General features: G+C 38.4%; 1 protein-coding gene across 9 annotated transcripts in view; it reads right to left on the bottom strand.

Annotated features, from left to right (window-relative positions):
• The window catches only part of NKD1 (NKD inhibitor of Wnt signaling pathway 1), a 267,650-nt gene that overhangs the window by 153,854 nt on the left and 100,523 nt on the right, over positions 1–13,273 (bottom strand). The window lies entirely within an intron of this gene.

Here is a 13,273-nt window from a genome sequence, read left to right on the forward strand (position 1 = left end):
TTGCAAAACATAATTATTATAAATTATGTATGAAGGTAATTTCTTAAAAGTTTTAAGGACAGTGTTTGAAGGGAATTTGCATAAAAATTCACTGAAGTTTTACGGTCACACAACTAATAGTTGTACCATTCTCAGGCTAAAAAAACATGCATTCCCCCCCCCCCCAGTCTGGCTTTCTCAGCATACTTGAGTAGCCAAACTAGTTTTCTCTTTCACTACTGATTTGTAAGTACAGGAGTTCTTTGAAACTCAGTATCTTATCTGTACTAAAACGTCTCCTAAAACAACAAAGGTTGCATCTCACGTTTCCATATATGAAAAACTTCTTGTAACATACCTGCTTTGTCTATCCAATCTGCTCTACCTATTCAGTTGCAGCATGTCAACATCCAGCTTTCTTTAAGTTCTCCTGTGTGCGAGCATGAATTCAGTAGGTTTCTCTGCCTGCATCACTGCTGACATAGTTTAGAAGGCAAATTCCCTGATGTTACACAGTCATATCTGGTGACCAGTTTGGTCACCTTATTTATTTCAGGGCAACCAGGGATTTCTTAGTCAAAGGCACACTTTAAATCAGTTCAAAAGCTATTTGAAAGTCTCCCACAAAAGCTGTATGTCAGCGTTCTCCAGCAGTTAGATGAAGAATGTGTGTCAATAAATTAACTATGTACCATCCTTTCAAGTGGATATATTTTATGGCACCTCTGATGTCAGAAGCCCTGTAGTTTTCTAGTGGGTGAGTGTGAAGTTTACATTGGTGGTAATTCGGAGTTTACTTCCAGATAACAAGGTAGCCTGAGGAAACAGACATTGCCACAATACATAAGTGGAATGTGACAGAGAGATAAAAGATGAGCTTGCTTAGATTAGTTTTCACAAACCCAGATCTTCATTCAAGGTTTATAGCATCCCACTCCACAGTCATGTCCTTGTTCCCTCCCCCCAGTCATTCATTTAACTTTACAGTGGTTCAATGTAATTGGAAGTCAATATTACCTTTGGATCCAACAAGACAAAACAGTACCTCCTCTTTTATCGAAAGATCTGATGTCTCACATCCTTCCACTGTAAACCTACCCCGGCTGTGCAGATATGTAAGAAAGGATCACTGTACCATTGAAATGCATATGTAATGATTATCTGTCACTACATTTTGAAAAACAGCAGACTCTCTTTGAAAACACTTAAATAAATAGTCTTGACTTGCAAGCTTCAAAACAAGCACTCAAATTTGAGCTGACAGGGTTAAGTATTCATAACCATCAGAAGAAAAGTTGTAATTAGTTTTCAGATTTTGACTTACTGAGCAGGATCTGACCAAACTCTTACTCAGTGATTAGTGGGTAAATAGAGAAGGGATCATCTATAACCTTTAAAACTTCTACATAAATGGTTACGGGAAAAAGGAAAACTGGATGATTAAAAAGAAAAAGAGTAGCAGCAAGTTGTTCAGAAGCCTTGATTCTTCCATTAGTAATTTCATAATCTCCAGTGACTGTCTTGAGTAACTAAAAATACATATGGATTCAAGAAACCAGATGACTCTGAAGATAAAAGCACAACTCAGGGTAGCTTTTACTGTGTTCATTAGAGATTTTCTGAAGGAGAATAGAAGGAGGAAAGGTGGTAAAAATTTAGGACATCATATTAAAGTCAACCCAAATAGTTACGTTACTGTAAGGGAAGAATAATTCTGAACACTCTAATGCTTCCACTTACTATTTAATCTTTCTGAAATTCACACATATGCCATCTACCTAGCAGATGCCAAGGTACTGCCATTTTTTGTCACTTGTAGTCCTTATGAAACACTATTATGTCATTTTAGGAATTTGGGGTAGAGATAGGCAGTGACTAGAATCTCAAGGAAGACCCGTGTCCTCCAGTCAACAATGTTCAGTATATTGGCTTATTTATTTATTTTAAACCTCTTCAAGTAAGCTTCATGGTCTCACTGTCAGGAATTAAATCCCCCGAAGGAACAGTAGAAAGAACATAAAATCCAGCTCCATTTCCAAGGTAGAGCCAGATCCATGCAAATGTAAGATCAGAGCACCACTCTTTGATTCTCATGCACTGATTGACTTGCATCTGGCCCCTGTAAACAAGAAGCTAATAACATCTGTGACCTTGCAAAAATACCAAAGATTTTATCTGAGTATCTCCTTTACAAGCACATTATAAATAGTTGGCTTTGTACATCTTTTCCATGAGGAAGTTTCCATACAGAAGACTGCCTGAGCAATATCAATTTCCACAATCATGGAATGGCCCAAGGCGGAAGGGAAGGATCATCGAGTCCAACTCCATAGGACAAACCAAAATTCAAATACATTTCAGGGAGCACTGTCCAAATATTTCTTGAACTCAGGCAGGCTCAGAGCTGTGACTGCTGCCCTGGGGAGCCTGTTTGAGTGCCTGACCACCTTCTGGTGAAGAACAATGCTGGTGGCTCAGGTGTGGATGGCAGCAAGTCATGCTGCAATGGAGTTTCCTGTGAGACATTTAGCTATTCACAGTGATAGGAAAACACATGCCAGTGTTTTTATACTCATGTTAAAAAGTTCTTTTAAGCTTGCCTTCAGTGATAAACTGAAAAACAAAGAAAAACTATTTCTTCCTGCTTTAAAAATAACACAAAAAGCTGAAATTTCTTTTGAAGAAAGTAGTCCAGGAATCAGAGAACTAGGGAACAAAGAGTTTAAATTTCCATCTAAGAAAACCAAAGGAAATTTCTGCTTCCTACTGTAGCACATCAAACATTTCGTAGGGTTGCTCTAGCCATCCTGTAAGCCCTTCATCCTCAACAATGTTCCTGAAATGAATAATATGAATACTAATACAAATACAAAGTCTTTCCTGTTGATGGGAAAAGATGGACTTTATGTTAGGTCTGCGCCACTTTACTGTTAAAGGTCATCATTTATTCCTGTATTTGTTCTGCATACAAAGTATGCAGACAATGACATAGCAGAATATCAATTAATGGAGATCACAGCTTCTCTAAGAATAAAAGTACATAATGTAGAAAACCAGATGGATCATTGAGAAACACTGACTTCTTTCTTTTTAGAGCATTTCACATTTGCTCTTCACTACCAGTCAGATTCCACTGATTGAATAAGGTTTCTAATTGGTTATCCACCACTGTCTGATCATATGTATGTGCTCTGGGTAGCAGTCAAGTAATACCAGTCCAACCCTTAAATTTTTCAGAAAACATCCCACAAGTCGGACAGGTGCAAAGGACAGACTGCTACATCAGCACTTCACTTTAATACTGCAAACAATCAATGTCAGTTCTTTAGGAAATAAATATTTTTCAGATTAACTGCTAAAATGAAAGCTTTTTCCATAGAATCTATTCTGGTCAGTACTTCGAGAATCAAAGTTATTGAGAAATCTGGTGAGAAAACTGGCTGCAGGTTTTCCAGATATTTCTAGTACACATAAGTGTAAGATTGAGTATCTGGAAAATATCTAAGGCAACAAATCTAACCATTTTTATTTAGTTTAAGTATCAAAAATTTGACCCAAATTTCAAGGAAAAGAAACCTATTACACAGATACTTTGTTAGTCATTCTTTGGTTTTGCTTTCTCCCCAAAAATGAAATCTGTAAGGTTTCTCTGCCTTCAGAGGTTACCTTCATTGCAGGAGAATCTCTCAGTGTAAATTCTTCTCAGGTTAAATTACATTCCAATTACTGTAATTGACAAATTTAATCACAAGCAACTTCACACGCATGCGATAGAATCATTTATATACTAGAATAAATATGCAGGATGCATTCCAAATGTGTTGGCTATGGTCCAGAAGCCAATGATTGAAGCAAATTTGGTTTATCCACATGCTTTAAATTAAGAACTTGCTTTAAGTGTTCAGTGAATTGAAGACATAAATTTTTACATTTCTCTCCATGAAGATTTTATATTATTGTCCTGGGATATTTAAAAACAAAGAAAAGTTAAAGAGCAGCAATGTTAATATAGTTACGCACAGGAACAAGACAGCAAGAATTAAAAAAAAAAAATGAAATCTGCATAACTTGAATATCTGAACTTGAATCTATTGCAGAAATCTACAGACTGAAATCCTGACTGATGATTTGCTATTCAACCATGGATTAGGCAGATTTACTTTTCAGGCACCTACTACAGCACAAAGACAGATGAGACTGAAAGAAGCCTACAGAATCTTACAATTTACGTTTCAAACCAAATTGAATGAAATAGTCATTAGTATTAGCCAAAGAATGCAGTATTTTATCATAGTTCTGCCTCTTCTTTATTTTTTCCTCCTCATCTTATTTTCCCTTGTGCTTAAAGAGTTACAGTTCTGTTTACTATATTCTCAGATGTACAACAGAGCACTGCATGACAGTATCATTCTAATTAAACAAATACAAATGGTAAGCAAACATTATTGTAAAAAGACAGAACCAAATCCAAAGCTTCAATGACATTAGAACTGGAAAAAAAAAACAACCACCCACAACTTATTAGATGCCACACAGTTCTCTGGCAAGGATAAAACAATTCCCCAGCAACAATACAGCAGGCAAACATTCACTAATAAAAGTGGGCAGCCTGTGCCAAGATGCAATGATTACAAAAAGGTATTTCTTTACTTATGGAATTATATGCAAAACCATGTTTTGGGGAATGTAAAAATAAGGAAAAGCTACAATTTTAACTTAGTAACTTAGCAGAATATCGACTGATCTAATCTCCTTTTAAGAAGTTCAAGAGATTGATGTGCTGACCTGGCTCCAAATGCAGTTGAACAGAAAGCCTGAAACAGTTTACCCACAGTAACTATTTAAGAAATCAGTTGTTCTGAAACAATTATCTGGGTAGTTCTTGTTCATCCTTGATTTCTTTACACTGAACCTCTTTAGCACACAATGCAGAATGGCATGACTAACTGATATAATGTATAGGAAATGACTTGTGGAGCTAAAGCAAACAGTTGATGTGCTTACAAGATAAGTATCAGCTTGCGGAAATAGCAAATAACAATGACACAATTCCCTCCTCTCCAAGCATGTGCACTGTGCAAAGACCTGCTGCTAATTTTCACTCAGCAAGGGGGGATGCCATCGGCCTTTTGTTACACAGAGAAGCTGCTGATGTCATTTGGCTTTGTACTGGATATTCTGTTGCCTACCAGTCTATGAGAATATTTTTCCCAGCTAAAAGTAGCACTCTGCTGCACAGAATTAAATAATTCCACATGAATCATTCCTCCAGGCTGTTATTTTTTTTGCTCATGTGTTGGAATCTATGGTTGAGCAAAGTACTGTATGGAGTAAAATATCATTGGCATCAAAATGGTTTTTGCACTCTTTGGACTAATTCTCTGGTTCTTTTACTAGTTAATGCCCTTATTTGGAATGGAAAAAAGATGCCTTAGGTTTTATTTTCTTAAGCAGTCCCAGGAATCCTGATAGCCCAGTTCAGTTTATATGAAAAGTTTAGATCAAAATACGCTTTGTAAGAAAATGTGAAGTGTGATTCCAGCAGAACAACAAGATTAAGCACAGACAAAAAAATGTTTTCCTAACTTTTATTTCTTTACTCGTTTGAAGGCAATTTATTTTAACACTTCCTGCCATGCAGCAAAGTGCATACTGCAGCAAAGGCAGGGACAGAAAAGAAAGGCTGGGCTTTTCCGGTGTTAGTTTTTTAAAGGAGATCAGTGTGAGCTGATCACCTCATGCTCACTTCTTCTGTTCCTAGGATTTCCAGTTCCGCTTTCATGGAGGTTGTCAGAGGGTCCTCATCTCCAGGGAACAACAATGAAATAGAGTAATTGAATGTGGCACTGCAGCTCTCTGAGCTTCTCCTCACTTATCAAGTGCTGGTTATTTCTTCCCCTCATTAATTCCATTACAGGGGCTGGCAGCCACTGACTTGACATGCCCCTGTCTGAGCTGAAATTACTTCTTCAGCGGGTGCCAGCCCCTCATTCCTTGCTCACAGGGCCATTCTGTCACAGTCAGTGCAACTTCTTACATGTTGGAGCTAGAAGGAGAAACCTGAGGCTCCTTCACTAACCCAACATGAGAAAAGGGAATGTGTAGCAACTTAGCTCATGTCATTATTTTGCATCATCAACTTTGTACAGGATAGCAGTAGCTCCACATAGCCAGCAAGTAACGTACAACAAAAGTGATCACAAAAAGAAGGGCTATTATGGAAAGGTGACAAGCACACAGTCAAGAGAAGGAAGAGAAAAGCACAAGCCATATTATTTCCTGCTGCTTTACTGATTACTGTATAACAGATTCCTTTGGAATTTGCTATTGGAAGCTTTACTGGAAGAAATGAAATTAAATAGCAAATCTGAAGAAATGCAAACACCTGACCAATCTTAATAACACAGGACTATGAGATTAGAAAGACTGCTAACATCCACTTGCCCAAGTACTAAATAATAGTCCCAGTTTACGGTCTCACACGAAGACAGATAATCACACAAAACAGAAGTAGGATTGCCTTAAAGATCACCTTACATAACAACCATCCAGAAAAATACCTGCTCAGGGCAGCATAACTCTGACATTCTTGTAGAGCAATCAGCCACTGGGTGCAGTGTATTTGAATTAAAGTTTCACCTTCAGAATCTCATCTGCTCCATTATAGTTGACAAAATGGATATAAAGCATATTAAGATTCGTATTTGCAAATAAATACATATATGTTAAATACTGAGTAAAATGAGTAACTTTAAGAATACTGTTACAGCCATATGGATATTTTGCGATAAAAGAAAACTTAAAATTCAATGAAAAAAATATTTTCTGAAAATTCAGCTTATCGTCTTAAAACACAGGCCCAGACATTGTCTGGGCATTGAAATTATAATGACTCTTTTCTGCAAGTAAGGACATTAAGCTATCATTATCAATTTAAATAGTATTTGAGCACACGTGGTTTGTTCACAGACTCTCCCAGTTCTTAATATGTTCATCCTTACTTTGTAGCCTAAACTACACCCCTAGTTACATTATTGTAATGGTTATTGTAATGATCATTCCATTCAGCTGCAGAGGAAAGTGGATCCCTGTGTGTGCTATAAAGCATTTGAAAAGCAAGGAGCTAACAAAAGAGCTACCAGATACTTGGAAACAGAAACCTGAAGAAGGACCTTTTGTCATCTCCAAGTCTTTGGCTCTGCTGTTTGCACCTCTCTCTGATTTTGAACCAGAACTATATTGTATTAATAAAATTGTATTTTACAATTGTAAATTGTATTAATAAAACATATATGTTCCTTTCCATCATCTGTAATTTATCTTTCTTCAAAACTATTCCCCTAACAAGTTTACATAACACCCAAATATTAGTAGATTCCTGTTCACCTGAGATTGTCAGTGATCTCAGAAACACACTTCAATGTGAACCATAAGTCCAGGGCTATTCAGAGAAGTTTCTATCAGTTGATGTCCTCTGACCTGTCTTTGGAAGGAATCCACCCCTCTGACACCCCAAGTTCTAGGGGTCTGCTAATTATTGAGGCTGCAAAAGTTCTTCAGCTCTGATGAAAAATCTGCAAGCCATTTTCCTAACCTGGTGAGCCAGGTCAGTAAGACAATAAAGGGAAAAATGAAAGAAACTAACATAAAGAGCTTTTGACATCCAGTACCATAAAAGTAAAATATTTTAAAACTTGGCATCATATAGAAGTTAGCTAATTATAGTGGCGCCATTCATGATGATATAATTAACTGGATGTCTGCATTTCTATTATACACTCCTATTTTCAGGGGTTTATGATATAGCTTTAAAATTTGCTCTGGCCAGAGATTTGGCATGTCACATCTCAGCCTGGAAGCAACTTTTTTTTTTTCTCCTTCAAATCTGAAGAATGAGAAACTTTTGGCTTTTTTAAAGTTTATAATAAGGTAATAAAAATAACTACACTGAAATAATGTCATTTGTGCAAAGACTTCAGGGTTCTAAAAAACAAATTTTGCCTTATGCTGTCTGATTTAATGATACAATCACCTCCCACTATTCATTTCTGGAAATGCTACTGAACTTCACAGAGTGTAGGCTAGGGATGTGTCCAAAAATTACACACTTCTAACAAGGACCTGCTGTTTGAACAAGTCCTGCACTTAAAACAGCCTGACATCTTCTTGTTCCTAATGGGCTCTTCCTTTTTCTCTCCTATCTCTCTCCTGAAAGCTATACGGCTGCCAAAAAGCTGATCTTATGTGAATGGAATTGAGGTCCCTTTCCTGCATTTAGCATTCTGAGAAGTGGTTCCTAATGGAAAGTGAAGAACAGCCTGCAATATGCAAACGAAACAACTCCTCTCTGAAAGCAGAGAGGGAAAACTAAAGCACACACAGTACTTTGGTCTGTTTGCAGAACAGGCAGGTTTCCAGGTCAACAGGTCTGGTTCCTTCTGTGACTTTAGGCTGGCCTCTTAGTGACTCTTTCTACCTTCTTATCTCCCTGCCTTAAAAACATAGAAACTGAGCTGGTACTGTAAAAGAAGCGCTACAGGGGTATATATAAAATAATATCAGACCTTTATATATAGAATAATCAGACCTTTCCCCATATTTGAAGGAGAATACAATTGATCAAATATTTCCCACTGATATCAGAATGGTTTGAGTTGGAAGGAGCCTTTAAGATCATCTAGTTCCAACTCCCCTCCTATACGCAGGGACACCTCCCTCCAGACCAGGCTGCTCAAAGCCCCATCCAGCCTGGCCTTGAATGCTTGCAGGGACGGGGCATCCACAACATCTCTGGGCAACCCGTTCCAGCTTTTTTTTTTTTTTTTTTTTTTCCAAAACAGAGTTATAGCCAGGGAATAAAATACTCCAAATATCTGCTCTTTTCTGCTTCATGCTACTCATTCAAAGCTACATTTTAACACTTTGAAATTTCAAATTAGAGTCATAGAATTGTATTTGCTTATTTACATACACATCTAATAGAATACTTCAGGCCAAAAATTTGTCGTCTCTAAAATCCTAATTATCAGCGCTGTACTGGGAGCTTCCATGTGATCCAGAGAAAGCCACTTTCCTCTTTTCCCACTGTGAATGTTCTGTTCCTACTACTCTGCTGTAGTCCCTGCAGCCTAGAGTAAATACCATTTGTCCCTTTGATTTCTCTACAAGAAAGTAGTTAATTGTTATTTTTTCTTATCCTACATCCCTCCCCACATATCCTAACCTCACTTTGGATACAACCTTTGTCTGCATAATTATATTACACAGCTACAAATTTCCTTCCCACCAAATACCCTTCGAATACTTTCCAGATGCAAAGCTATACTGCATCTCTCCAGGAGGCCAAACAACATTTTCAAAATGCCAGATGCACATTCTGTACTAACTCCAGGGGTGGTGGTCTCTCTGCTGTATCTCTCTGCTCTGTATCTGAGGACACAAGGTCTTACAAAAAAAAAAAAAAAGAGAGAGAGAGAGAAAGCTATCTCTAAAGTATCTAACCACACAAAGCACAAGAAGTCTGGAAGTAATTCATACATATTTCATCCTTGACTAGAAAGATTAGGGAGTAAATAAAAATTAAAAAATATGATAACCAACTGTTTATAGTACAGTGAAGAGCATGTTTTTAAGAACAATCATGGTTAAACATTTGGAAATGCAGTTATTGTGGCTACAGCCAAGGTATCTGGTGACAACATTCGTGACAGAGTTGTTAGAATTCATAAAAACACCACTGCAGCCAACAACTCTGAGTACACTGGGGACTCTTGCCAAGGGACAGAAGTTTTCCTTCCCTTGCTGGTAAGGTTACAGACGGAATTTAAACTGTGTGTTTGTACATGAATCGTGGTGATTTCTAAGAATGTCAAGAGAGGCTACATCACAGCTTTTCTTGCTAAGGCTACCAAGATCTCGTATCCTCAGCAAGCCAGTCCTTAGACACAGGTGAGCATGCAGAGTATAGTCCGAAATGTTTTGAAGTGGCACAGCTTCTCACACAGTGCACCCCAGGGACCCAAGATGTCCGATATCTAAACGAATTTAAGGGATATGCTGTACTACCATAGTCATTTGTCAGGTCAACAACACCGATTCAATCTGTAGGCACTCTCCAGACCCAGCTTCCAAGAGCCCCAGGTGCAAAGCCTGTGACAGCCTCTGGCACTTCCTGAAGAAAGATGTACTTGCAGATAAGCTGATGCTACCTCTACCAGAACCCTTCACCTGTCTAAGTGGGAGAGATTATCAACCACAAAGGACTAAAGAAATCTAGAGGCCATGTAGCTCAGCACTACCACCCCTCTGATTGCTTTTCTTTCAGAGTAGGTAAATATATACACAAATGGAGAGAGTACAGGACTAGATTCTGTTCCTAACTAAGCAATACATATCTGCAGTAACTCCAGTAAAGTGAATGGAGTCGTGCTTGATTTATTTAGGGTAGAACAGACCCTGGGTTTAGGAACTTACCTGCAATTTGCAATTGAGAAAACCTAAAAGACTAAGTTCAGTCTTCAGTAAGCATCCAGCTTTCTGGAAGGATCATTTCAGTCAGTGCCTGAATGAAGCTGCGAATTCACTGGTCATGTACCATCTTTCAGGCATTAATACGGACACACAGGAAGGCAAAAAAAAGCAGCCAGCAGTAAAAAAAAATAACTGTTGGAAAGATAACTAGCTCCTCCTTTGCCACACTGTGATTTTATCTTTGCTATCTGTTGCTTTTCTAAAAAAAACATTTTGTAAAACATCTATTGCAAAGTGGGACAAGTGAAAGGATGTTTATGTAAACTGTATGATTCATTTCTATGAGTTTGAGATCTAATTCAGAGAGTACCCAAACTACCAATAATTATATTTTGAATTACACACAAAGTTTAAAAAGAGATGGCCAGGAATTTTTTCACAATGCATTTTCATATGAAAATGACAATTCATGAAAAATTCAAAAGCTCGAAGGAAGTTGGTTTTAAAATAACTTCTGTTCAAACAGAGACGGGGAGGTTTTTGAAATTAAAAGAATATATCTTCAAATGAGAAAGTCTCCTTCTTCATTCAGATTTCAAAAAGTAGTTTAAACTGAATTTATAACGTTGGAAGTCTTGAAATAAAACTAGAACGTCTCAATAGACTCAGTCCAAATTACTAGAAGATTTTATGTTTGAATAATATTTAGATTGGCTTTTCATCCTAGCTCCAGGAAAAATATTAAATCTCAAAAATTCTCAAGAGTTAGGATTACCATGGTGTGCCCAGCAATAGTACTAAATCTAACTGTTCAGAATATCAATGTCAGCTCGCATGACTGAACAATCAGTGGTCCATGTCTGAACTGTTTTCCTGATACCTGAACAATTGTAGGAACATTTTGGTACAAGTTACAATAGAGTTGAATTAATAATAGACTTCTTTCATTACCCTAGCACTCTAGAAACATAAAAAAGATCTATTAGAAATAGATTTTGTTCAACATGTGATTAATTTAATTTATTGGGAGTTTTTTCTATTGTTAAAGAAAACAACTTGAAATCTAAGAAAAAAGAAGTGAAAAAATAGTTTGATTTTTTGAAAATTATAGATTTTCTAAAATTATATTTTACTTTAACAAACCAAAATCTAACTTTGGTACATGTGGGGCTGCTAGCATTTGCATCCTTGGGAAAGTAGAAGTCAATAATTCGTTGGGTTTGTTTTTTTTTTTTTTTCTGAGACTTTACTTCCATCTCTCATAAAAAGAAATCAGGAAATAACGAATTCCATATTTCTCTAAAATCCAGTGCCTCGGCTGAAGCAGGCATTACATCAAGATATTACCTTTATTACCTTCTGAAGCTCTAATTTAACAGCTGCTCCATTTGATTTCCCCTGCGGCCCCACGCTGCCAGAGTCCTGCCCCCCACGCCCCAACACACCCGAGTGCCTCCGCAGTCCTGCTCATGGCCACAACAGCAGCTGCTGCTCCAAGCAGAGGTTGCCTCCTGCCTGCCAAAGAATCATCCACACAGCATAGGACAGGACAGGCTCAGTGGGACCCCAGTGCTGAGCAGTGGGCAGTGAAGCGCTGAGGTGAAGCAGAGATGCATCTTCATCTGCTCTTTTTTTTTTTCTTTTTTTTTTTGACCTTGTTCTCTCAGTAGGAAAATATCCCCAGTTTGCTATGCTCAGGGACAGCAGCAGAGAAAGTGCCAGACTGTTCTGATTCCACCTACAATCTGCTAGTGTGTGCAAAGGGCATGCAAGTCCCTGAGGGCTGTCTTTCAAGGACCCCACTGCCCCCCCAAGTCACATCCCCAGCACAAGGGGTGCAGGACTCCGTGGTTCTGCCACGTGCAGCTTGCTGCTTCTTCATCCATGGCCTCCTACCATAGGGAGCAATCCTTTGACACTTTAAAGACACTGCAGTCTTTTACTTGCAGCTGGTTTCAGCACACAGTCAAGGGCAGGCTGCAGTGGCAAAGCTTAGGAACATCAATTTTCTATCTATTGAGTTAGTCCTCCTCTGGTGAGGATGCACTTTGAGTACTGTATTCAGTTTTGTGCTCTTCACTATAAGAAAGACACTGAGGACCTGGAGGGTGCTCAGAGAAGGGCAACAGAGCTGGTGAGGAGTCTGGAGCACAAGTCTTATGGAGAACAGCTGAGGGAACTGAAACAGTTCAGTCTGGAGAGGCTCAGGGGAAACCTTATTGCTCTCTACAAATGCCAGAAAGGAGGTTCATGTTGTGGTGAGGATCAGCCCCTTCTCCCATGATGTAGAAAGAGAAGGAATGGCCTTAAGTTGTGATGGGGAGGTTCAATTTGGATATTGGGAAGAATTTCTTCACAGAAAGAGTGGTTAAGCATTGGAATAGGTTGCCCAGGGAAGTGGTGGAGCCACCATCCCTGGAGGTGATTAAGGAAGGGTATGTGTAGTACTTAGGGATGTGATTCTACCACACTGGCAGTAGGTGGATGGTTAGACTAAATAATCTTAGAGGTCTTTCCCAACCTTAATGGTTTTGTGATTCTATAACAGAGAGGTGTATGCAAAGCAATGCGAAGCATCCATACTGGAAGCTCCAAGCAGCATCAGGAGCTGTTGATCACTCCCAACTCCCCCAACCCCTATGCCATTCATGCTAGAGTGCTAGAAACTCTCAGAAACAAACGTCTGGTCCAAGAGAACACAGATCAGTTTTCTTTTCACTATTAGTTATATCGAAACCTTTAAACCTTTTAGGAATGTTTTGGCCATGCCAGTTATTTTTATCCACAATTACCACAAATAACACTCCGCTCTCAAAAACAGCTA

This window comes from Phasianus colchicus, chromosome 13, assembly GCF_987193195.1.
Source record: "Phasianus colchicus chromosome 13, bPhaCol1.hap1.1, whole genome shotgun sequence".
Taxonomy (NCBI): domain Eukaryota; kingdom Metazoa; phylum Chordata; class Aves; order Galliformes; family Phasianidae; genus Phasianus; species Phasianus colchicus.